Source organism: Xenopus laevis, chromosome 4S (genome assembly GCF_017654675.1).
Source record: "Xenopus laevis strain J_2021 chromosome 4S, Xenopus_laevis_v10.1, whole genome shotgun sequence".
NCBI classification, from domain to species: Eukaryota; Metazoa; Chordata; class Amphibia; order Anura; family Pipidae; genus Xenopus; species Xenopus laevis.
Genome location: NC_054378.1, coordinates 45247277 through 45272650, shown reverse-complemented (window position 1 = coordinate 45272650; position 25374 = coordinate 45247277). Strand labels below are relative to the sequence as shown.

At 35.7% G+C, this 25374-nt stretch overlaps 1 protein-coding gene across 1 annotated transcript in view; it reads left to right on the top strand.

Annotated features, from left to right (window-relative positions):
• cdh13.S (cadherin 13 S homeolog) overlaps positions 1 to 25374 on the top strand; it is a 524164-nt gene that overhangs the window by 146538 nt on the left and 352252 nt on the right. The gene's annotated exons all lie outside the window — the stretch shown is intronic.

Sequence of the window (25374 nt, the reverse complement as noted above, 5' to 3'; positions counted from 1 at the left end):
TTTTGTTCTTTCCTTCATTTGGAACATGCTGGATCCTTTTAATCTGATATGTGTTTGTCCAGTTAAAATGCTATACAGTTATGAGACCTGTTATCCAGAAAGCTTGGGAACTGGGGCTTTCCAGATAATGAATCTTTTCGTAATTTGGACCTTCATACCTTGTCTACTAAAAAAAATATTTAAATATGAATTAAACCCAATAGGTGGATTTTGCTTCCAATAATGATTAACTATATCGTAATTGGGATCAAGTATAAGGTACTGTTTTATTATTATAGAGAAAAAGGAAATCATTTTTTTTAATTCGAAGTAGTAACGGGTTTCCAGATAACAGATCCCATAACTGTATATGCATTTTACATACACTATGCATGCTAATGGATATTTTTTCACTAATAGAAGTCATGATATCTAAATTCAAAGTCATCTTTAGAGGAGTGGAATAAGGCCTTATTTTAAGGGCTTCAGTACCATTGAGTAGATCTAGGTTCTAGAGTCTAGCATAAAAAATCCCCTAAATGGCTGCATTGTAGTGCAACTGATGCATGGAAATGATCTAATATGTAATTGCCCTTTCTTTAATTGTGTAGGGCTTTCTAAACCAAGAAACTAGCTAGAGCATGTAGATTTTTTTTACATTCACCATGAACTAGATAAATATTACTGGCAGGTCTTTTCAAATAACTTGTTTTATTGCTGTTATCCTTTAGAATTTAAAAAATGTTGTTTGATTAATGTTGGTAATATCTCTATGCTTTTGTTGTGTTATGCTTTGTGTTCTCTTGAAATCAGTCACTACTACAAGTGTTTGGATGCTGTTTCATGCCAGCCAATCCTATCACTTTTTTTGCTATGAGTTTAAACAGTAATTTGTCTTATTTCCCTTTACTTGAACCATTGTCAGTTCCAAAATATGAAAGTGGAAGATCTGACAGGTAAACCTACTTGTGCCAGCAGAGACCTAAAGACAGGGCCAATGGCAGTATTTTGACACCAGTTCTTCATAATGTTCTCCTAGAACTGTGAGATATGTTGTAGTATCATTATGGGGCAGATTTATGGTAAATTCAAATGGTTCAAAGTTCAAATGGTAAATTCAAATCTGAATTTTGGATTTTTTTTTGTGTCAAAACTCACAAATTCAAATTTAAAAGCGCCAAATGTCAATTTGAATGAGACATTTATCACACCTCGACCATAAAAACAGTTCTAATATAAACCTAAAACCTGCAGAGTTCATTTTCAAGTCAATGGCAGAGGTCCATTGAACCATTTGAATATGTTAATTGCCTTCATGACAATTCTTGTTTTAAGATTTTTCAAAACTTGATTTGATTAAATTTTTTGGGTTGGGACTATTTAATCGAATATTAGGGGGGTTATTTATCAAGGTCCGAATTTATCTCAATATCGGTTGCTACAAACTCCGATCTAACCTGCTCGTGTTTTTAACGCTTATTTATTATTACATTTTCCCGAAAATTACCTTTGCGGGAAAAGCTCCGATTTTCACGATTTTTTTGTGAATTTTCCCCGAAAACTCCGAATTTTTCAGAGCTTTCACTCGAAAGCTCCGTAAACATTGAGATATTGCCCAACACAACCAAAAATCAATGGGACTGTTCCCATTGACTTTTATGCAACCTCGATAGGTTTGAAATGCCATGTTTTTATATTCTGGTTTTTTAGCCCTCTGGGATTAATAAATTCTGAAAGATCCGTGATTTTTTAAGCCTATTATATAAAAAAAAAATCATCAATTTTTCTGATTTCAGGGAATTTCGGGTATTCGGACCTTAGTAAATAACCCCCTTGAAGTTCAAGTTTTTTCATAAATAATCTCCCATTTGAGTTGTAAATACATTCATATTTATTAGAGTAAAAAAATTCACACAAATTAGAAATTAGACCTTTGATAAATAATTCCCTATGTGTATTCTTGAAACAAAATATGGAGTTTAGTCTGATCTTTATCATATTGTCTGGTGTTTATTATAATGGTTGCAGATTATTTGTCATACAGATTCTTGGTCTGAATATATTCTTTAAATCATTTGCATTTACAAGGGCGAAAGTTTCTGCATTTTCAAAACAATAAAATATAAAAGCAGCACAAGACTATTTGCCCATCAAAGATGTTTGGAGAGCTCCATTATCTTTATTGGGACATAGAAAGCTTTTATCAGACAAAATAAAAGTTTGTTTGTTTAATGTATAAAATACCATTACAACTGGTTGCATTATCACTGATTTCTTGTTTACAAAAGGCTTTCATTATGTTGAGCAGTCTATAAAAGCATATTTGAATAGAGAGAAACATTGCATGTTTTTTTTTTTTTTTTTTGCAAATTATTTTTTTTTGTGTAAAAGCATCTATATTCATTAGTGGCCCTCCCACTGGTAGTACAATAAACATTTAGATAAAAACATTGGTCTATAGGGCTTTCACTTTATAGCTTTCTGAAATGAAAATGTAAAATTTGCAGAGAGATATTTAAATTGTTCTTTTGGCTGAGGATAATGCCTTTATTTGTCCAAATAAAAATCCAATCATAGGCTAAGGTAATATTACCTTTGCTTTAAAATGTAATAGAAAATGTCTACATTTGCCATGGTGGTACAGGAATAAAATGTATAAACTACCTTTAAAATATTGGTATTTAAGATATTTTTGAATAGGATGCCATCTCTTCCACTTTTAGGTAAACTTATTTTCTTGCCATTTTCCAGGAATGCTGCACACACCTGAATTACAGAAGGAAGGGCCAATTCTTTGAGATAATTGTCCCATTGCTTATGTCATAGACTAGGGTAGATAACTGCACAGGCTACCCTAGGCTATAGCATAGGGACCCAGTTTGATCAGGGGCCCATCTAGTTTTTTTTCAATTATTATTTGTATTTTCTTTTCTTTTAATATTTATCTCTATTTTAATTTTTCTATTGAATCTAGTCCAGTGCACCTGCTGGGAGAAGAACCTAACTTGCCATTGAGAACTTGGGTACACATGTGCATGGATCTGCATGCATCCAGACACAGCAGTAGCCTAGAAGGAGGGCAGTGTGGATGTAGCCTAGAGGCCCCATATCTCATTAATCCACGACTGGTTATAAGACAGTAATCACTGACCTTTAGCTACTTTGTAGTTAATGTTAAGGGACACTGATAATTAAGTACTACTTTTTTATCATATGCCACCATTTTATATTAAAATCTGGCAAGTAACCTGTTTTGTGTATCGCCTTAGCTATGAGTCTATTTGTGCCTATAAAAACTCTGTCTTTATTCTCCTTTGTGATATTGGTTACATTATTCTGCCCCTTGTTCTATGACAGTACACACATGCACAGATGAAAAAATGTCTAGGATAGTCTTAAATATGGCATGCAAACACAACCCTTTTTTATGCCAAAGACTAGAAAGACCATCTCCCTCACCATCAACAAGTGATGCTATTCTATACAGTCAGATACCTAATTGCTTGTTTAGCTGCATGCCATATTGCAAAGGATTGCATTTTTTTTCTGGAGATTTGTTTTAAAAAAAAAAGAAAAAAAAAGAAAAAAAAAGAAAAAAATACCATAAGTAAGGCACTTATGATAATCATAATAACAATATAACTCAAATTAAGATGTTAAGAAACTAACATGGAAAAACACTGTGGATTTCCATGCAGTAATAGCTTATTAGTGTTGGTTTCCCAGTTGCCGTACTATGAATACCGTTCTAGCAAAAAAAGTGAGGTAGTTGCCTTCAATGGTCTAAAGGCTCTTTATAATATTGTAAAATCTATTTATTTACCAGAATGATTCTCTGCTTCTGACCAATTAAGCTGGATCAGGGGCGCTCCGCCAATGAGGCGAGTTGAGGCACTCGCCTCAAGTGGCAGCACCCCTCTGGTTGCCAGGGGTGGCAAAAATCCCGCTCCTGGTAACTAAGACGATTTACTTAAATACGGCTCTTCTAGTGCAGAGGGCGCAAAATCCGTTCTCTGCACTAGCGACGTGGACCCCCGCCGACCCCCGTCTGGCGCTGAAGGTGAGTGCCGTGTGGAGGCTGGGGCGGCAAAAACGAAGGCCGCCTCGGGCGGCAAATTGGGTAGGATCGCCCCTGAGCTGGATGACTAATACATTTCTGGTATGGCCCAACATTGCTGTTCCACAACTATGGTAGTGGTAGCAAGAATAACATATTTTATTCTTTATTTAGTTTTGATTTAAGATTCAATGCTGAATACAAATGGTATTTTTAATGCAGAAGAAAGTATCTCATATTTTGCTTAATCTTTTTATAGCCTTACATCTGATCCTGAGCTCCTTGTATGCCCGATTCTGCATATAGAATTCCAGTTCCCATTTTCTTTAATCTGTATCTAGGGCATCTAGAGCATATGCCATGTATGAAATGATATTGAGCTGTATTTGGAAGGTCTAAAATAAGCTAAACCAATCAGAATAAAAAGGTACCCCTTGCAATTCTGGTTAAAAGAGATGTTAAGTCTTGATGCTAAACTATTTAGTTTATTCCTTCACCCCTTTTAGGATTATAAAGAGATGATTAAGAATGGGGTAATTCATCCTTAAGAAACTTCCAAATATGGTTTATTTTATTTCATCTTGTTCCATGCATAGATTTACATGTGATCCATCTTTAATCTCAGAGCTGTGTCAGAGCAGAAGTGACATCAAAGCCTGAAATCTCTACTAGCTATATGAAACAGCAGCATTCAGTAATGATACTGTACTTACTGCATTGATGCCATCATTATTTAATGTGCTGAATAAGACAGACAGAAATATATTTAATCACCTTTGGCAGCAATAAGAATCAGGCCTTCAGATACCTTCCTTGTGACAAGATATTATTGCTTACTTTATGTGCTTAACTTCTGATGGATCAAAAATAGAATTGCAGAATAAAAGAGCTCCTCAAACAGGGTTTGTGATGGATGGGAATATTTTTATCATTGTTCCCTCAGCTTAAAATATATTTCCAAGGCAAATTGTTATAGAATTTAAATAAACCTTGAAAAGGATGAGTTTAAATGTAAGTGGGAAATTTGACAATTTCAATAGAAGTTCCCAGCTTTTTATGCCAGTTAACATGTAAGTATAGCTTAGGGGCCATACCATGAAGCCACCGAGTTCCAAAAATAAAAACAGTGACACTTGTTCTAATGATTTTAGTCATATAGAAGATTATCTGCTTAGTTCAATTGTGTTTTTTGCTAAAGTAATGCTGCCATTTTCCCTTTTTTAATATGAAAATGTCAGTATTTTAGTTTGAATTTAGTTTATTTCCTTCCTCCTTGCACTGACCCTGTGATTATCATGGTTGGTAAATTTCTCCTCCTCTTCATCATCAACATCATCATCATCATCATTTATTTATATAGTGGCAACAAGTAACACCGTCATTTATGCTTATTGATAACTGCGTAGTGAACAAAGCTGTAATGCCAGGCTGGTGTTATAAGGATTCATGGATGCTTGTCCATCTGCTACTGCCTTTAATAGTGATGGACGAATAAATTCACCAGACATGAATTCGCAGCAAATTTCTGCATTTCACCACAAGCACATTAAGGGGCTGATTCACTAAGCTCGAGTGAAGGATTCGAATGAAAAATACTTCGAATTTCGAAGTATTTTTTGGGTACTTCGACCATCGAATTGGTTAAATTCGTTCGAATTCGAACGAAATCGAACGAATCGAACGAAAAATCGTTCGACTATTCGACCATTCGATAGTCAAAGTACTTCCCCTTTAAAAAAAACTTCGACCCCCTACTTCGGCAGCTAAAAGCTACCGAAGTCAATGTTAGCCTATGGGGAAGGTCCCCATAGGCTTGCCTGTGATTTTTTGATCGAAGGATTTTCCTTCGATCGTTGGATTAAAATCCTTCGATTCGAAGGATTTAATCGTTCGATCGAACGGAAAATCCTTCGATCGATCGATCGCAGGATTAGCGCTAAATCCTTCGACTTCGATATTCGAAGTCGAAGGATTTCAATCCGAGGGTCGAATTTCGAAGTATTTTTAACTTCGAAATTTGACCCTTAGTGAATCGGCCCCTAAGTTGTGAAAAAAAAAAAAAAAAAAATTATATATATATATATATATATATATATATATATATATATATATATATATATATATATATATATATATATATATATATATATATATATATTTTTTTTTTTTTTTTCCTTTTTCAATTAGCACTGATGGCCTCCATTATTTTCTATTTGTGTGATGGGACTGTTATGGGCCACACGGTTGAGCATCATTACTTTTGTTAAACAAGACAATCAATTTGATTTCCTGGAGTTTGAGATACTCCACAGAAAGGCCCATTAATTTTATGACATATTGACCATTTAGGTCATAAACAAGACATTGCATATGAATGTGGATTTTATTGAACATCAAGATGCGCCAGAGAAGGTCAGATTGAGAAAACCGTGAATGATATTCTAAACAAAGAAATGAAAAATAAAGATGTAATTATAATTATAACCTTTACATACAGTATATGCAATGCACGGGAAGTGTGTTATGTGTAGTTAAAGTGAAGCTTCCACATGCAGGAAACTGCACCCATAACCCACATAGCCCTCATACAGTATGCATATGTGCAAGAATTAATCTTTTGGGAGGTTGTTACCTTTCCTCCTTAAGGAATTTCTGGGTTAGGTCTACTGTGGAAATTATCATCTTGATTTCTGCCATCCTCATGTGATGTGACCTGTAGTGTTCAGATGGCCATTCATAAATTTAGAATAGTCAAAATACCAGTCCTTCAACTGCTAAATGACAAAATGCATCATTACAAAAGGTCACACAAAAGCAGCAGGTGATATCTTGAATAAGATTATAGAGTCTCCAGGATTATTTTAGGATACATGATATGACTCCCTAGTGAAGAGGAAGGAGATCAAGATGTCAATCCCCATGATAACTGCCACACAGCAATGCCCACTGGAAGAGATGTGTCCTCCTCCAGACAAACCGAGTCTGTATTAGCATAGCAATTCTGTATTACATCAGTGTATGTAATGTACTTTATGTGAATTTTGGTAAAATTACTGAAAAAAGTTGGACACTATTGATATACGTAAAAAAACATGTAAAAATGACACTACTGACATACATGCTTAAAGGTTATTTAAAGATATTATTCCTATTTTAAAACAGCCTTCCTTCTTATAATATAGACATGGAAGTCCAGACCAGAATAAGTATATGAAAAAGGCCAAGCCTGTAGCATTGGTCACATTTATTTATAACATTATTTTCCAGACTTTTCAGAATTTTCCCTTAACTAGCTATAAAGCAGGCTGCTAATTTGAAAAATGAAGGCAATTAACAAAAAAAGAAGCATTTTGTAATGCGTTTTGCATATTAAAATAAAAACTACCCAATCAGTGATTTAAATGTCAAAATGAAGAGTAGTTTGACCCTTATTGAAAAGAGTCTAATTAATGGCTGACCCATTGTTCTGTTCACTGATGGATTGCCGTTACATCAGAATACAAAGTGACTTCAGTACTACTATGGATTCATTAGTCTCTGCTTCCTAGATAGTTGCAAATTGTTAAGATATACTACTGTAGATAAAATGAGATATTGAAAAATGTCACTTACTGGGACCTCCAACTTAGAATAAATGTGTTTAGTCCAGGCCCACATGTTATACTAGGTAAAAGGGGTGGTACAACTTTTATTTAACTTTTTAGTATGTTTTAGAATGCCCTAGCAACTTTGCAATTGGTTTTCATTATTTATTATAATTCTTTGCCTTCCTTTTCTGCCTGCTTTCAAATGGGGGTCACTGACCCTGACAGCCTGTGCGGCTACAATATTGTTACTTTTTACTGCAGGTATGGAACCTGTTATCCAGAATGCTCGGGACTTGGGTTTTGCTTGCAGTAATTTGGATCTTTCATTTGGATTTTATTGCTTTTAGCCCCAATCCAATTAAATCATTTTTTTTTTTTATTAATAAATAAGGTCAAATCGTAAATTCTAGATTGGTCGAACTTTTTTAAAATAAAATATTAGAAAAATTCAGATTTGATAAATCCTAAATAAACCCAGTAGGCTGGTTTTACTCCAATAAGGATAAATTATCTTAGTAGAAGATGGGAAAAGGTAACCGCTCTGACTCACCGTAATTTGTGATTAAAGTCCGGCAGCCTCTAGCATGTAACCAGGTACAGGATTCCCTTAGCATCCAACACCGCACACAATGGGGAAAAGAAGAAGATGGATTTCCGCACATGACATGGGGCGGCATTTTAAAATCGAAACCTTTATTATTCCATGTTAAATGACATGCTGCATGGTTCACTTAATTATATATTAGTTGGGATCAAGTTGGGATTATTACAGAGAAAAAGGAAGTCATATTCAAAATATTGGATTATTTGGATAAAATTAAGTCTATGGGACACAGCCTTTATGCAATTTGGAGCTTTCTGAATAACGGGTTTTCAAAATACAGATCCCAAACCTGTACTGCCCGTTCTATTCAGGCATCTCCTATTCATAATTCCATTTTTATTTGCTATTTTTCTTTAGGGTTATGTTCAGTTTGAAGGATGCTTCTAATGAACTTAATTCTGCTCTTCCACATTTTCTGACATTATAGTAAGGCTTATTCAGAACTGATATGGACATTAATAAACATATTATACCATACTATTATAGCATACAGTATTTGTTTATAGACACTAATTAAATGAAGATTTTTATTGCAGTGAATTCTTTTTCTTGCGGACAGATCATTTTGAACAGAATGACTTATAAACAAGAAACCAAGTTAATATGTTTTGTGTTCTTAATTTGACTGAGTAAATAATTCACTTTGCGGTTACAGTGATTTCTGGAGAACTGCCAGTCACATTATGGTCAAACATGTGACTGCTTCCAATGTGTGAGTTTCTGGTTGGCTGAATCCGGCCAGATGTTTTTCTAATTGGCCAAATCAATGGGCAAATGTTCAGCCGTGAATATGTCAGCTGTTATAGCGGAGAAATCTTTATCCTTTATCTTGCAGGATTATTGGTAGATCAAATGAAGTCTTGGAGGATTAATTAGCCAAGGATATGACATGGCAAAATTCCTAGGGAAATAAACAGAGCTATAAACGTACCCTGAAACTCTGATCATTTTGCTGATACTGTTATTTATACTGCTGTGCTGTTTTCATAGAGCAGTTTACCTAGTGTGACAGTGCCTGCTGTCTTCCATGTAGTTACCTCCATGTTAGTTTAAGATACTGTATCCCACTTTATTAAAATACATCCCTGCAGCCTGCTTGATTTCTTTTATGTATATACAGAATTCAACCATTGCTGCCTGTGACCTACCAGAGGAAACAAATGAATGCAGATGTTGCTGTTTTCTGTTACAGATGCCTGTCAAGCACTACAAACATATAGGGAATCTAACAATGCATTTTTTTGGTAATGCCCCTTCAAAGATAATTTAATTAATGGTGCTTAGTGATGGGTGGATATATTCACCAGAAACTAATTAGAGGCAAGCAAATTAATTTGAAACTGAGGCGGCAATTCAACGTCAACATTATTCGGATGCCCATTGACTTGATGCATTTGGACCAATAGTCGCGCGTATAAAGACGCTCGTGTCAAAATTATTTTGACGCCCATTGACTTCAAAGCTTTTTGGCACAGATTTTCCCATCACTAATGGTGCTTGGCTTTTCAGCCAGCATAGAAGGTAACCTGCAGCTCATCCCGCCTGATGCTATGCTTTGACCCGGAGGACATCCCTTCATTCTGTCAATGGTTTTAAACCCTAAAGGTTGACGGCTCTGGTTGAAAAAAATAAATATCAATATATCTGTGATTATAGAGTTATTGCAGACATAAAGAACTTAACAAGGATAGGCACATATCCTTATTTTTAAATATGAACTAGAAGACAAATAATAACATAGTACTCCAAAACTAAGACTTACATTTAGGAGAGTTTTGTCAGGCAGAGGGCACGGTATAAATATTCTTCAGTATTCTGCATTCAATTGCACTATTTTCCCCCTACAGATTATAGTATGCAGAATCTGTCCTTTTCAAGTTAGATAGAGATCACATTTTTGGGAAAAAGAAAACAAAAGGCAGATCAAAACTCCTTGAAAGGTTTAAGGTTTGACTCGATGTGATTCTTCTAACAAGTTCTCTTGGGAATTGTTAAACCAAAAAGGTACTACCAAAGATCAAGGCTGCTTCACTTTATGGGAGATTTGCATATAGCTTTTTCTGCATTCCCTGCTGACTTAATTGTAGATTCTACAATAGCTTGTTTAATAGTCTTTGTCCCTGGGAAATACAAAACAACTTCTTCTTTATTTGGCTGTGTGTCCATAAAAATGCAAAAGAGAGAATAACATCTCACTAGAAAACCTATATTGCAAGCAGCGCTGAATCTATGACATTGTACTAACCCCTCTATAGATATTATCAGTAAGCAGCATGTGGTTTCAGAGTCTTCCAATTTTCCATTAAGATATCCCCTTACTATGGTTTTTCTCCTTCCATTATTCCCCTGGCCTGTAATTCAAAAATGTACCAAATCAAGTTATATATTCTATAACAGTATTTTTGCATGAGTAATATCTGGTGCTTCTTTTTCCTATTTATGTTCTCACATATGTTTCTTACACAAAAACCAAGCTAAAAACAAAAACCCATCCCACTTTGTCATAATTCGCTGCATCTTAAAAAATAAACAGAAACGTTATTATACAAAAATATAGGATATGTATAAGACTGTGAAGGGGGATCATTTATATAGGCAAATATAGTTTCACACTGTGGATAAGGCAGAGTTCTATCTTTGTTCATCGTTTCACAGAATCTATACATTATTGATTTAAAAGTTATTTAGTTCATATTTGTATTTTTAATACTTCTGTAGCCATCCACTTCTCTATTGTTCTAATATACATAATCTAAACTGTCACTTCTTTTTAGGTATTTACTTCTGGGGTAAATTAAGACTGAGTAAAAAGAAGGGAGACTCACAAATCTCTTAAAGAATGCCTACACTTTTCCTATGTGGCTACAGCCAAAGAAACCACCACTGTTGTGTTGACCCTGGCTTTCAACTGAATAATGTCTATTGTAGGTTTTTGGCTTATGTACAGTCCTGGATATTCACTTTAAGGCTGTGAGATTTGGTATTACACAGTACAGGTATGGGACCTGTTATCCAGAATGCTCGGGACCTGGGGTTTTCCAGATAACAGATCTTTCCGTAATTTGGGTTTTCATGCCTTAAATCTACTAGATTTTCATTTAAACATCAAATAAACCAGGCTGGTTTGGCTTCCAATAAGGATTAATTATATCTTAGTTGAGATCAAGTACAAGCTGCTGTTTTATTATTACAGAGAAAAAGGAAATAATTTAAAAAAAAATTGGATTATTTGGATAAAATGGAGTCTATGGGAGACAGTCATTCCGTAATTCGGATATCGGTTTTCCGGATAAGGGATCCTATACCTGTACTTATATTTTTGTGTAATCTGATAAAGGCAGGTATTGGTAACCACATTTAATTCATACTAAATATGCTAAAAGTGTGAAATTACATATTTTTTACCCTGCAATAAAGAATGGAGGGGTTGGTACTGATTCTTTCTGTGATGGATTTCCTTTTAAAAGTTAATCTCTAAGGAACTCAATTTATAGTGACACATTCCCCCAATATGAATTTTTTATTCAATACACTAACCCCTGATTGGAATTTGTCTGTAACCCATTCTCAAGTGCAGAAATCAAAGCACCTGCTATCTATTCTGCAAAACCCCATTATCCAGAAAATGCCTATATATATATATATATATATATATATATATATATATATATATATATATATATATATATATATATATATATTGAAATTCATTCATTATGATTTAAGTCTACTCTGAACTGCACATGACACCCATTGAAATGAGAAGATTATATATAAACAGTCATAAAAATAAGCAAATTGGCTTCCCCAAATCAATTGCAATATGAAAAAATGAAAATATATGAAAAAGCAGAGTGCCCTTTTATCTGCAGTTGGCTTAACGGCCAGCCAATATTCCATTTTGCATGAAGTAACACAATCTGTCCATATGCGTACGTTTGGTCTCTCAATCACAAGTTGCTTCAGACAGATGAATGAAGAGAGCTGTCTGATTACCCTTTGCATCAATTCGCCACTGTATCAGATCAGTTTATCTCTTGCTACACTTGCTTACAGCCTCCTGAAATTATTTACTGATGGTTTGTAAATGCCATCAATAAGAAGTGTTCAGCTTTAAGCAAATAAACCAGACATTTAAAAGGACAAATCTGTTGTGGTTGCTCATATAGCTCACAGAACTTTTATTGGCCACCAGTCTAAATGTCATTTCTGCCTTTGGAATCCATTTGCTTATTTTTACTACTTGACTGTAGAAATGGTTTTATTTTAATGATGCAGGGCTTATGCTTTTTTACATGTTTAAACAAGCCAGCTAAGCATATGAAGACTACATGATAAAACCAGTACATTTGATTACAACATATGTGCATAAGTACATCGCTACACTTTACCTTTATATCCATACTACACAATAATAGCATCAATAATAGCAAAGCACCTAAACAAACTGCTATAACACAAAGAGGCACATTTATCAAAGGTCAATTTCGAATTCATGTGAGTTTTTAAAAACTCCCCTAAATGCCCATAAATTCCAAATTTGACCAAACTAAATTTATTTAAAAAATCAAATTTATACAACTCGGATGAATTAGGAAGACTTGAAAACTGCAATTGAAATTGGATTCGAATTTACAAAACTCGATTAAAAAAACTTGTCAGGAAGGCTGCAAACAACTCCAAATTGATCCCTGGACCTCTCCCATTGAGTTAAACAGCAATTTAAGTGGCAAATAGTCACATTTGAGTTCTTAAAGGGCAAGAGTATGATAAATCTTGAAAATCAAATTCACATTTTTTTAAAAACTCAAATCAAATTTCAATAACTCCCTAGTTGAATTTAACAGTTTTGACCATAAAAAAATTTTCAATTTTAATTTCGAATTAAAATTTTCAGTTCGACCCTTGATGAATCTGCTCCAAAGTGTGTTGCTGTTCCGCTGAAACAGGGCATATACATATAACTACCAATGGTAAATACTTTGGTAGTTGAGGAATATATAAAACATGTATTGAGGAATGTTAAAGTTGTTTGTGAAAAATATATGTGCTCTGTGAACCTTTTGTGAACATTGCAAATATATTTCATAAAAAGTGTGTTTGTGAATCCAAAAAAGGCCTTTAATTTCCAGCTGAAATCCCTACCACTATAATATCGTTTTTGCTCCATTACAAATTTTATTAGATTTCCCCAGTGAAAAAGCATCTGTCGCCAATTGAATAACATCCTATCATGCTTAGGAACTGATATAAGTTATGGCTAGCTGAGGTGTCCGATAGTTTGGCTTTCATGGACAGAAGAAAAGATCTCAGTGACTTTTAGGTCATTACTATACAAACTAAATTTTAAATTGAACAAGATGCGGAAGTACTGGAAATCCCATTGGAGGAGGTCCACATCTATCATCCCATATGACCCTCTTCCAGTGTCCTTGACCTTCACTTGCTACCTATTTGGATGGCTAAATCATTTTGCCGCCACATACATCCAAAAGACTGCTCCTTCTGGACTCCTGATAAATTTGAAACGGACCTAAGGTATAATTATAACAATTATAATAGAGGAAAAAATAATGTTATTAGGTAGTGAAAATATATATTTCATCTGTAGCATCTCAGTTGCAAGTGGCTTTCTCATTGCACCAAATACAGTAAAAAAAAAAAGAAGCACTTCAACTACTTAACTGTAGGCAACATCTACCATAATATCAATTTATTTCAGCATTCGCTGCACTTCGCAGAAAACATCCAGAGGCCTTGTCATTAGGTACTTCCAAATGGATTTCATCTGCAGCAAGTATTCATTTCAGAGACCTTGCCATGACAGCGCTTAGAAGTGATTGAAATATGGCAAAGGAAGGACTTTGGAAACGCAGATTATACAATATTGGATCATTTCTGTATGAACAGAACAGTTTTAATAAAGAAAAAGAGACAACAACACTTTTTACCTTTCCTTGTCAGAGTCCTTAATAAAATGTGTGTCAGGAAAAAAAGGAATTGAAATATGAATTTCCAGTGTCAGCACAATGATATATTTATTCTAGCGCTGTACATTCTACAGCATTAAAAGAGTTTAAACAACTAAAGGTGGGTGATTCACAGGAAGAAGTAAGTTAATGACAAAGGGTGATAGTAGCAGAGTAAAAGAAGTTTACCTGTGTCGCAACCAAGTAACATTATTGTATCTGCCCTTAAAGGGATCCTGTCATGGGAAAAAAAATGTTTTCAAAATGAATCAGTTAATAGTGCTGCTCCAGCAGAATTCTGCACTGAAATCCATTTCTCAAAAGAGCAAACAGATTTTTTTATATTCAATTTTGAAATCTGAGCCAAGTCATGTGACTTGTGCTCTGATAAACTTCAATCACTCTTTATTGCTGTACTGCAAGTTAGAGTGATATCACCCCCTCCCCCCCCCAGCAGCCAAACAAAAGAACAATGGGAAGGTAACCAGATAACAGCTGCCTGGTAGATCTAAGAACAGCAATCAATAGTAAAAACACATGTCCCACTGAGACACATTAAGTTACATTGAGAAGGAAAAACCGCAGCCTGCCAGAAAGCATTTCTCTCCTAAAGTGCAGGCACAAGTCACATGACTGGGGGCAGCTGGGAAATTGACAAAATGTCTAGCCCCATGTTAGCTTTCAAGATTGAATATAAAAAAATCTGTTTGCTCTTTTGAGAAATGGATTTCAGTGCAGAATTCTACTGGAGTAGCACTATTAACTAATGCGTTTTGAAAAAAACATGTTTTCCGATGACAGGATCCCTTTAAGGTTGCAGTGAAGGGGAGTGTCCTCTCATTTTGTGAAGGAATGATAGGCAGAGGTAAGAGGGTGCCAATTGTGGGGACTTATCTCCTGCATCAAGTCTTAAAAGGGCGGTGTTATGGCTTGCCTGGTCTTACTTGCAAACCTAATGCTATTGCGGAGAATTACCTACATGACAGACAACCACCTGGTGATTTTGTTTGCCAAGAATTTCAGTAGGAGAGTAGACATATAATATTGTGCCATGTTGTTGGTTTAAAGTTGTACTTTTCTTTTGTGTTCATACATGCATTTATGATTTTTTTAAATTGTTCCTAATAAAAACTGTGGTCTGATACATCCCAACGTGATCCTCATTGTTGTAGGTAAAGTATTTGGGGGAGGAGGCAGACAGTCAAGCAGACATATAGGGTAAGTGCTTCTGTTCCACAAAAACAAGAGTAGATTTGGGGTACTCCTTGATACTTATCTGATCTCAGCCTGTGAGGAATGGGGTAGTGGAACACTGTGAAAAAATCCGGTGGACCCTGGCCTTCATGGGCCCTGCCAACCCATGGCCGTTCCCCATGACTCTACAGATGCTCACCCAACATCCACTCTCTCCTGATCACAGCCATAAGTTGGAGGAGAAGGTAAACATAGGCAATGGCACCAGGGGGTGATAGGGGGGGCCTTGAAGTTGCAAGGGAGGCTCTTGTAGGTGCAGCCTGGTGGACACTGGACACCACAAGCCCAATGCTGAGTGGGGTCATAAAAATCAATGTCTGCATGTAATAACTGATTTGAATAACCTATCCAATCAACATCCACAGAACAAATGCTGAAAGTAAATAAATTGGTTCCCCCTGGTTACTAGAGTTAGAGCTACCCTATTATTACTCCTTCAGTCTCTTAACAGAGTACACATGGGCAGGCATTATGTCTATACTGAGCCATCTAATATTTTGTTCTTCTGCTGGGAGGAACACAACTGTTAAGGTTGAGGTTAAGGCAGATGTACCCAGTGTTAATAAATGCACCTAGCAGACTTGGGATGCCCAGCCTATGAGTATGAAAATCATGTTTAATTAACTACCACTATTCCATTAAAAGCTTTTAAAAATAAGACTATTCCATATATTGTAACTACTTAACAGATCCAGGATCTCCAGAGCTACTCTGGAAAAATCTGCAAATCTTGTGAAAGGGTTTATAATTATATGGCCAATAAGTGTGCTCTCCCGATGCTCATTCAGGGGACTGTGTAAGTGACCTATAGTACAAGTGTACCACTGCATAAGATGAACTGCATACATTCTTACTATAGAATGTGTTTTGAATTCCTTTGCAAAGGAGAATTCTAATTGATATTAGATTAAAATATTAGAAATAAAAAATGATATTATCCCTTGTTTTATAATGTTTTGCATCATTTAATTAAGCAGAAATGCAGTGTTTGCATCCATGTATTGATGTAATGTAATATGTACAGGTACAAGCATACATTTTGTGCAAGGTATGGAGACAAGTAAATGAATACCATACACAGGTTGGCATTTCTAACAGTCTGTAGCTGATTGCATAATGCTTTTACAACACAATTAGTTTTCAAGTCATGAAGTCTAGAGAAATGTCAGCTGGCTTTAGTCAGCATTGCAGTTTGCTGCCTTTTTTTAAAAGAAGCTTTGGTTGCCGGTGTACTGAACTATCGATGCGATTGGTATGTTAATTTTTATCCCCATTTAAGGAGAAGGATGTGGCTTAGAATAACAAGCACTAAGCATCCAGATGCCACCGCAATAGGATTTAAGGTTACATATTTCCAGGGAACCACTAGAGAAAGATCAACAGAACTGGCGTGTGATTTTCCCCCATATGCTCACTATTCAGATGGTTACAATAATTCCTTTAGCTAGACACCACCAGATGTACAAGTGTTAAGTAAAAATCTTCAATTAATAGCATGGAGACATAAGGAGGAAATGCATATTGCTGTATATATTTTACATTAACAAAATTACATTTAGTAGTTTAATTATTGAAAGACTATATATGCTCAACGAATGTGCACTTTGATCCTTTCTTTTGGTTTCATTCAGTTACGTTCAACACTGCCCCTCAAACTTTTGTGCAGTTTTCAGTGCAAGCCATTTGGTTTCCCTTGCATTCCAGATTTACATTAATAGTCTTTATGTATTGCATAATAAAGAACTGCCAAGTCGAAATTAAGTTGCTTTAACAGAGGAAATAATGCTGAAATAGTATTTTATGAGAATATATATAGCTCTGATAAAGCTTCTTGTGGACATATTTAATGGCATTAAAAGTTATTTTACAATTCAGATGGGAAAATCTTGAATTTAGGCCAGAGAGTTGTGCCTTACTCTGAATGCAGCATGGTTGGTGGGTGGTATTTGAAACCTGGAACACATTCACATACACAAGATAAGACAATAGGTCCCAGGGGTATACATACAAATAGCTGGAAAAATGTGCAGAACACCTTTGCACCAATAATGTCATGCATTACATCTTGCATCAGATTCTTAATCCAGAGCATGGTGCAGAGTTCAGACTACACTGAACATTGTGCTAGGTGCAAGTACTCCAAGCCTGGGTACTAATGGGAATTATTTTATACTGTATGCTTTAGTACCCGCACCCATGACAATGATAAATTACTCTTTTTGTTGTATAGTATAGAGTCACTCAACAATATGTTGTTAGTTTACTGGACCACCCTTTCATTTTAAAGAGAAGACCAATAAACTAAAATAAAGTCAAAAGTCTATGGGCAATTGTTTTTTTACAAGTCACAATTTTTTTCACCCATTGGCATCTATAGGCATCTTTTTTGCCACAAAACCTTTAAAACATTTTGCTCATCACTGATTATATTGTATTGATGTTCATTTAAACTAGTTGTGATAATATTTTTATCAATAAATACATTTTAATGATTAATGCATCAGTTGTTAGCACTCCACAGCAGAATCCTGCAATAAAATCCTTTTTTCAGAAGAGCAAATGGATATATTTATATTTGATTTTGATGCACAAGAGTTAAGAAAAAAGTTATTAGTTGACACTTCCACCATTCTAATTCTATGTGGAGATAACCTTGACCCATAATCCAGCTAATACTTTTTTATTGGAAGATATGATTTCACTCTTGCTGGCATTTGATTAAAATGGCAAACTCTTATATTTCAAGACAAGGTGTTATTTAATAAAAGACACATTTGCTTCAGATCATCTATAGCAGGAGTGCCCATACTTTACTAGTGCCAGGTCTTCTTTAAGTAATGTTGTGCCATTATGATCTACATCCATAAAAGCATTGTTAGCATTATATTCCATGGGAAGTATTATTTAACTACTGATTAATTGGAAAATGTATATAGCTAGATTTAACAAGCAACTATTTTTTTATGTAACCTTAATGTAATAAATATCTGAATGAAAAGCATGAAATAGGAGGGTGATTCAGTCAAGCCGTTTGTGGAGAGTGTCTTGAGATCTACTGATCACCAGCTAAGGGCAGAGACACACTCGGGGAGACTTAAGGGTTTCGGGGAGATTTAGTCACCTGACAATAAATCGACTCTTCGGAATGACCAAAACTGCCTTCTGCTTGCTAAAATGTAAATTGCAGACGGAATGGCACTTGGATCAATTTGTTTTCCGTAGTCGCGAGGGAACTTTGGGCGACTTCGGGAAATGAAGAGCACTGATTGCCACCCCGCCGACGATTTACACTCTAGCTGGTGGGAGGCAGTTTGGGGAGATTAGTCGCCTCGAAGAAGAGGAGATTTGTCACTGGATGACTAATCTCCCCAAATCTGAGCGTGTATCTCTGCCCTAGAGGTCTACTGGTAAATCCCAATATACCTTTGGGCACTCCTGATCTATAGCATCCAATCAGCAGTATTAACTGATAAAAAGCGAATATCACATTGCTGGCTATGGTTTACTGCACCTGAGCAATCATTACACCTTTTATTGTATGAATATGTAGTTCTTCTAACAAAGGCTAGCCCTTGTTACATCTATAGCTGGCATAGAGATTTCTAGAAATACTTAGAAACAGAAAACATAGAAATTGGATTGTAAAAGACAAAAAATAAAGGAAAGAATTAAAGAGGTTGTTCACCTTTCAAATAACTTTTAGTATGATGTAGAGTGATATTCTGAGATAATTTGCAATTGGTTTTAATTTTTTATTATTGAAGGTTTTTGAGTTATTTAGCTTTTTATTCAACAGCTCTTCAATTTGCATTTTAGGCAATCTGGTGACTAGGGCCCAAATTACCCTAGCAACCATGCATGGATTTTAATAAGAGACTGGAATATGAATAGGAGAGAGTCTAAATGGAAGGATCAATACTAAAAAGTAACAATAACAATACATTTGTAGCCTTACAGAGCATTTGTTTTTTTAGAAGGAGATGGTGACGCCCGTTTGAAAGCTGCAAAGAATCAGAAGAAAAAGACAAATAACTATAAAACTATGAAAAATAAATAATTAAAACCAATTAAAAGGTTGCTTAGAATTGGTCATTCTATAACATTCTAAAAGTTAATTTAAAGGTGAACCATCCCTTTAATAGTTTGCCTATGAAATAATGAAATTAATGCATTAATATTCCATGGGAAGTAATATTTCATGTGTGCCATGGAAACCTGTATACACAATGTGTCAAAAAAAGTTTTATTTTCCTGATGCATTTTTCATGAATTACAGCAAAATCTTTAAAATAAATCAGCCCCTAAGATTTTGGTAAGGAAATGAGACGAGTAGCTTCTCTGTAGAATGATAAGTATAAAGCTTCTCTGTAACGTATAGCAATAACTATAAAGGAAAATAATCAAATATTAATGACACTGCACACTGTAGAATACAGAAATTTTGTATGCTCTTTATGCAAAGCAGAAAAACAAGTACCACACTCACACTGAGAGAAGACCATAGTTATTTATTGACAATGATAATCAACAAAAGTTAATACATAACCAACTTATTGCAACAGGATCACTTGACCCATAACCTTAAAACAGTAGTAAAACAATTATCATGTCTTCACAGAGAACTGACCCTGAGCCCGGACCTTGAGCATGATTGTTGCCTCTTTCCAAGTCCCCACCTTAGGCTGCCTGCCTCCCCCTAGCCTACCCAGTTACCAGCTTACTTTGTCAATTGCCCATAAAACTCACTGTGGTCAATGCATCCCCACCAACTTCTTTGACAACCCCTTTTCCAGCTCCTGGGTAGGTTGCTCCTAGTAATCCAACTGACCAGAACCAACTGCCAGGTAACTTCTGGACCTATGCTCAAGTCACCTAACCTGGGAATACTCACAGCCAATGACAACCCAAGTATAAGGTGCAGCCATCCAAGCTTTCCTACAATCTGTGTCACTGGGCTCCATTCATTGTACTGGGTAAGATGATGCAGCACGGTGTGGTAAATGGAAGAGCTCTACAAATTTCATCTCTATTAGCGCTTAGTATTATTACATATACAATATGTTTTTAAGTAAAAGTAAACTATGTCTGAAAATAGACTAACTCAAATTGGAAATCAGATTCACACAATGGGGTAAATTTATCAAAGAGTGAAGTTCCGCAGCTCTCAATTCATTTCTATGGGATTTTGAAAGGCGAATTTATCAATGGGTGAAAGTGAAAGTTCACCCTTTGATAAATACGCCTAAAAAAATCCCATAGAAATGAATGGAGAACGGCGGAATTTCACTCTAGTGGCGGAACTATTAACTTCACTCTTTGATAAATATACCCCAATAAATTTGCAATGTAGCACACTGAAGTATGAATAGCGTAAACTTTACTGAAGCACTTGACACACATGGCCATTTTTCTATTTATGAAATGTGATAAAGGTTTAGAAATGTACTCATGCAAAATGTAAAACTTGTGTATATGTGTAGACTTTTTTTGCCGGTAATGTGTTATAGATGGTTTCACTGTACACAGTTTAGTTAGGAGATAATCCATCAGCCGCATGCATTCATAAAACTAGCAGGTCATTTGTTCTTTGTACCTTTCATTCCCCTGAAGCTAAATGAAATCAGCCCTACACCCACTGTTTCCTAGCTAAAAATGCTGAGCCAGTTTTGACTCAATGGTTTGAATATGCATCACAGTGTTATGCCATATTTATTTCTTTTTGAATCTGACCTACATAGAAAGAAAACATGTGGGTTTCTTCTAATTTTAAACAACAGAACAGGATCAGCAACTCTTATACTAATTTGGTACTTAGGTCATCTCGGAAAAAGCTATTCATATTTGTATCACATTTGGGGTGCATTTATTATATTCACGTGATTCTAAACCCCCTCCCTTCATTTTAATGAAAGTGTATTTTGTTAACCACTTATTTTTTAACCACACAGGAGCCATGACTGGTGTATGGCCAGACAGAAGCTTTTGGAACAAATCAGCATCAATATATCAATATCATTTTTTCTATGCTTCCTTTACAGCAAGCAGACAGTTCTCTAACTGCTACAGCATATTTTTTTCTTACATATTGAATGAAGGTAAATGCCTATATATGGCTTATCATGAATGAAGATTGTTCCACTCAAGTGGGTTTAATAAATTGAAACAAAAGTTTCATGCAAAGCGTGACCAGCAATTTGCAAACTGGATACATGGATTCCAAGATAATCATCAGCCTGTCAGAATGAACTAATTATATGTAATCACGTTATTTGTATCTGTTCCCTCTTATTTCAGTAAAGCCTCAGGCATATTATTTCCATAGTTTTTTTTACAAGTGCAGACTGTTGGAATGAAAAATAAGGATATTGTATCCATACCTCGCATCAACTGATACCATGCTATGGCATGGGATTTTATGTGTTCCACAGTTGCTGCAACATTTGTCTGACAGCCCAGTTCAGAATACTTATGCCAGCACACTGCTATGTGCAGACTTTTACATTGGCCAATCCATTAAACAGCCAAAAGTGTGCTCACCATTAAACAAGGTTCCATGCTTGGGTGCAGGAGTCTGTAGACTATACAATATATTACACCACACTCACAGGTCTTTTGACAATTGATGTCTCAACCAAGCACTGACAATGGTAGTTGTTAGCATTGAGAAGAAATGTTAGGTTGAGGAAATGCTCTAATAAAAATAAATAAATAAAACAATGATTTTCAAAGAATTATATAACATCCATGATATTTTTCTAAACTGAAGGAGCAAATACCTTTCCTTGAACTCATGAGCGTTATGCGTCAGCCCATAAATTTGATTCTCATCTTAACAGGAAGCAGGTCTGGGCAGTCAGCCTAAATAGACGTAAACTGTGCAATATTCTTTTGCAAAAAACCCAGTGCATTTTAAGTATGTGTACTTTAATACAGAATAAAATGCTTTGCTTTCTAGCCACATGTTTTCCGTCACAGGTATGGATAAACAGAGCTTTTGTCTTAAAATGCATATGCCCCTTGGGCCTTTGTGAATGGCAGGTGAGATTGCTGAATTGGCTGGTAAACCTTAAAGATCTTCATTCTGCTTTTCTGTTTATTTGTTATTAGATTCAATACGATTGAACGGACTTTGCACAGATTTCTAACCTTGCTTCCCATGTGGCCATTTGAAATGCTGAATTATAACTGAAGCCAACAAGAGTCATAGTAATGTAACCATTGTGTTACCCATCTGGAATTGTTTATGGTGCAAATCTTAAAATAAATGCAAAACCTATGTACCTATTAGTATAGTAAGGAGTAGATTTACTAAGGGTCGAATTTCGAGGGTTAAAAAACCCTCGAATTCGACCCTCGAAGTAAAATGCTTTGAATTCTAAGGATTTTAGCGCAAAAGCTTAGTAAAAATCATTCGAATAAAATGATTTCAGCGATTTTAAGCGATCAATCGAAGGATTTTTATTCAATCAAAAAAAAGCTAGAAAAGTGCTGGGGAAGGTCCCCATAGGCTAACATTGCACTTCGGTAGGTTTAAAGTGGCGAAGTATGAAGTTGAAGTTTTTTTAAAGAGACAGTACTTTGATTATCGAATGGTCGAATAGTCAAACAATTTTTACTTTGAATCGTTTGAATCATTCAATTCGATGGTCGAAGTACCCAAAGAAATACTTCGAAATTCAAATTTTTTTACATTCAAATTATTCACTCAAGCTTAGTAAATCTGTCCCTAAGTAGGGATGTAGCGAACGTCGGAAAAAAAGTTCGCGAACATATTCGCGAACTTGCGCAAAAACGCGAGCGGTTCGCGAACGGTTCGCGAACCCCATAGACTTCAATGGGAAGGCGAACTTTAACATCTAAAAAAAAAATTTCTGGCCAGAAAAATGATTTTAAAGTTGTTTAAAGGGTGCAACGACCTGGACAGTGGCATGCCAGAGGGGGATCAAGGGCAAAAATGTATCTGAAAAATAAATAAAAGCAGTCCTTACAAGGACTACTGTTATTGCAGCAGTCAGCAGATGAGATCAGAAGCAGGACAGCTGCCCACTGCAGCTACATACAGAGCACTGCAGTAGAAGGTAGATTACTAGCCAGCAAAGCTACCTAAGCTAAAATGTCCCTCAAACCCCTGCAGACTTCTGTCCCTCCAATAACAGAGCAGTATCAAAACGATTACTAGCCAGCAAACTTTCAACTGTCCCTGAAATCACTAACAGGCAGCAGCTCTCTCTCCCTACACTATCTCTTCAGCACACACAGGCAGAGTGAAAAAACGCTGCAGGGCTTCGGTTTTTATAGGGAAGGGGAGTGGTCCAGGGGAGAGCTTCCTGATTGGCTGCCATGTACCTGCTGGTCTGGGGTGAGAGGGCAAAAAAAAGCGCCAACAATGGCGAACCCAAAATGGCGAACGTCGCGCGACGTTCGCGAACTTCCGGCGAGCGCGAACACCCGATGTTCGCGCGAACAAGTTCGCCGGCGAACAGTTCGCGACATCTCTATCCCTAAGTGTGAATTTGAACAGATGTTTTTGGAGTCAAAACACAGCATTAGCCACCAACTTTTGGGGGCGTTTTCAGGCTGAAGGCTGCCTGTTCTAGAGGTGTCATGTACTTCCTATTGAAGTCAGTAAGGTGAACAGATTGATTTTGGATGCTGAAATATGCTGTCAAAGAAGTTGCTTTAGTTAAAAAAAATAAAAATTTCCACAATAAAGGAAAAGTAATTTATAATTTATATATATTTAAACTAATAATATTATTATTAGTTCTTCTCCCCAATTCTTTGCAGAGGTTATGATTATTTATTTTGCAGTATATATGTTAGCGCATAATGCCAACACATTTATCACCCTAAAAATAAAGAAAGTGTAGTGCCTGAGATATCAATATGTCGTCAGTAAACAGTGATATAATGATAACTGTATGTTGACAGACTGCTTTCGGGTCTTTAAAGTTAAGCATAACGTGTATAAGATCTTGCAAGTACTTGCTAATGACATGAAGTCAGATATCATCTATGGAGTATTGCAGCCATATAATACCACCCACTGCAAATTTTCAGCCACAATAGACCTTTATTTTTCTATCCTTCAACACGCAATGTACCACAATCATGTAAGTGATATTTCTGGCAGACATATTTCAGTTGCTGCACTACAAGCACATTAACACTACTGATCAGAATTTGAGGAGTCCAGAAAATAAATTGCATATTTCTTTGGCTGCAATGAAAATAATCAGCCATACACAAAATCATATTTTTTGCAGTGAGTGTTTCTGGATACATAATAGCTAGGCCTTCCAATTCTCTAAGACAGAATGGATGAAATGAAAAATGTCTTGGAAACGTTCCCCATATTTGTTGAATGCAATGCCGCCTGTAGCAGAGAATTATTGTGACTGTCGGTTAATCTGAGCCCATCCATTTTCATAATAAGATCTTCTGCTGAGATTCTCTGTAATGGAACACAGATGGAGAGGTGGTGTTCCCTGCCTCAGAGGTCACATTATATCTAGCAGCTAATATTATTTACAGCTATGCCTCAGTCTATAATAAGCAGGATGTAGTTTAGCTATGCGTGCTTTATAACACAACTGTTTTCTTACAGGTCTCGCTTGAATATGCTGTTCAGTTTAAAGGACAGCTCAGTAAGTTAGTAATGCTCACTCTGGCAAAGTCATCCAAGATAATTAGCAGTTAGCTTCTGAAATTTGAATTTATGTGCTGTATTGTAAACATTCACATGATTTGGCAATATTTTATTATAATTATATTTCTCAAAGGTGATGATTAGAAGTAGAAATGCAAAAATCAGGCAAAATTCAATTCTCAGCTCACTTTAATGCAGCTCACTCAACCCAATTTGCATTTATTTATTGAAATTGTACTCTAAGAGCTAAACTAAACTGGAGATTTTTAACTTGG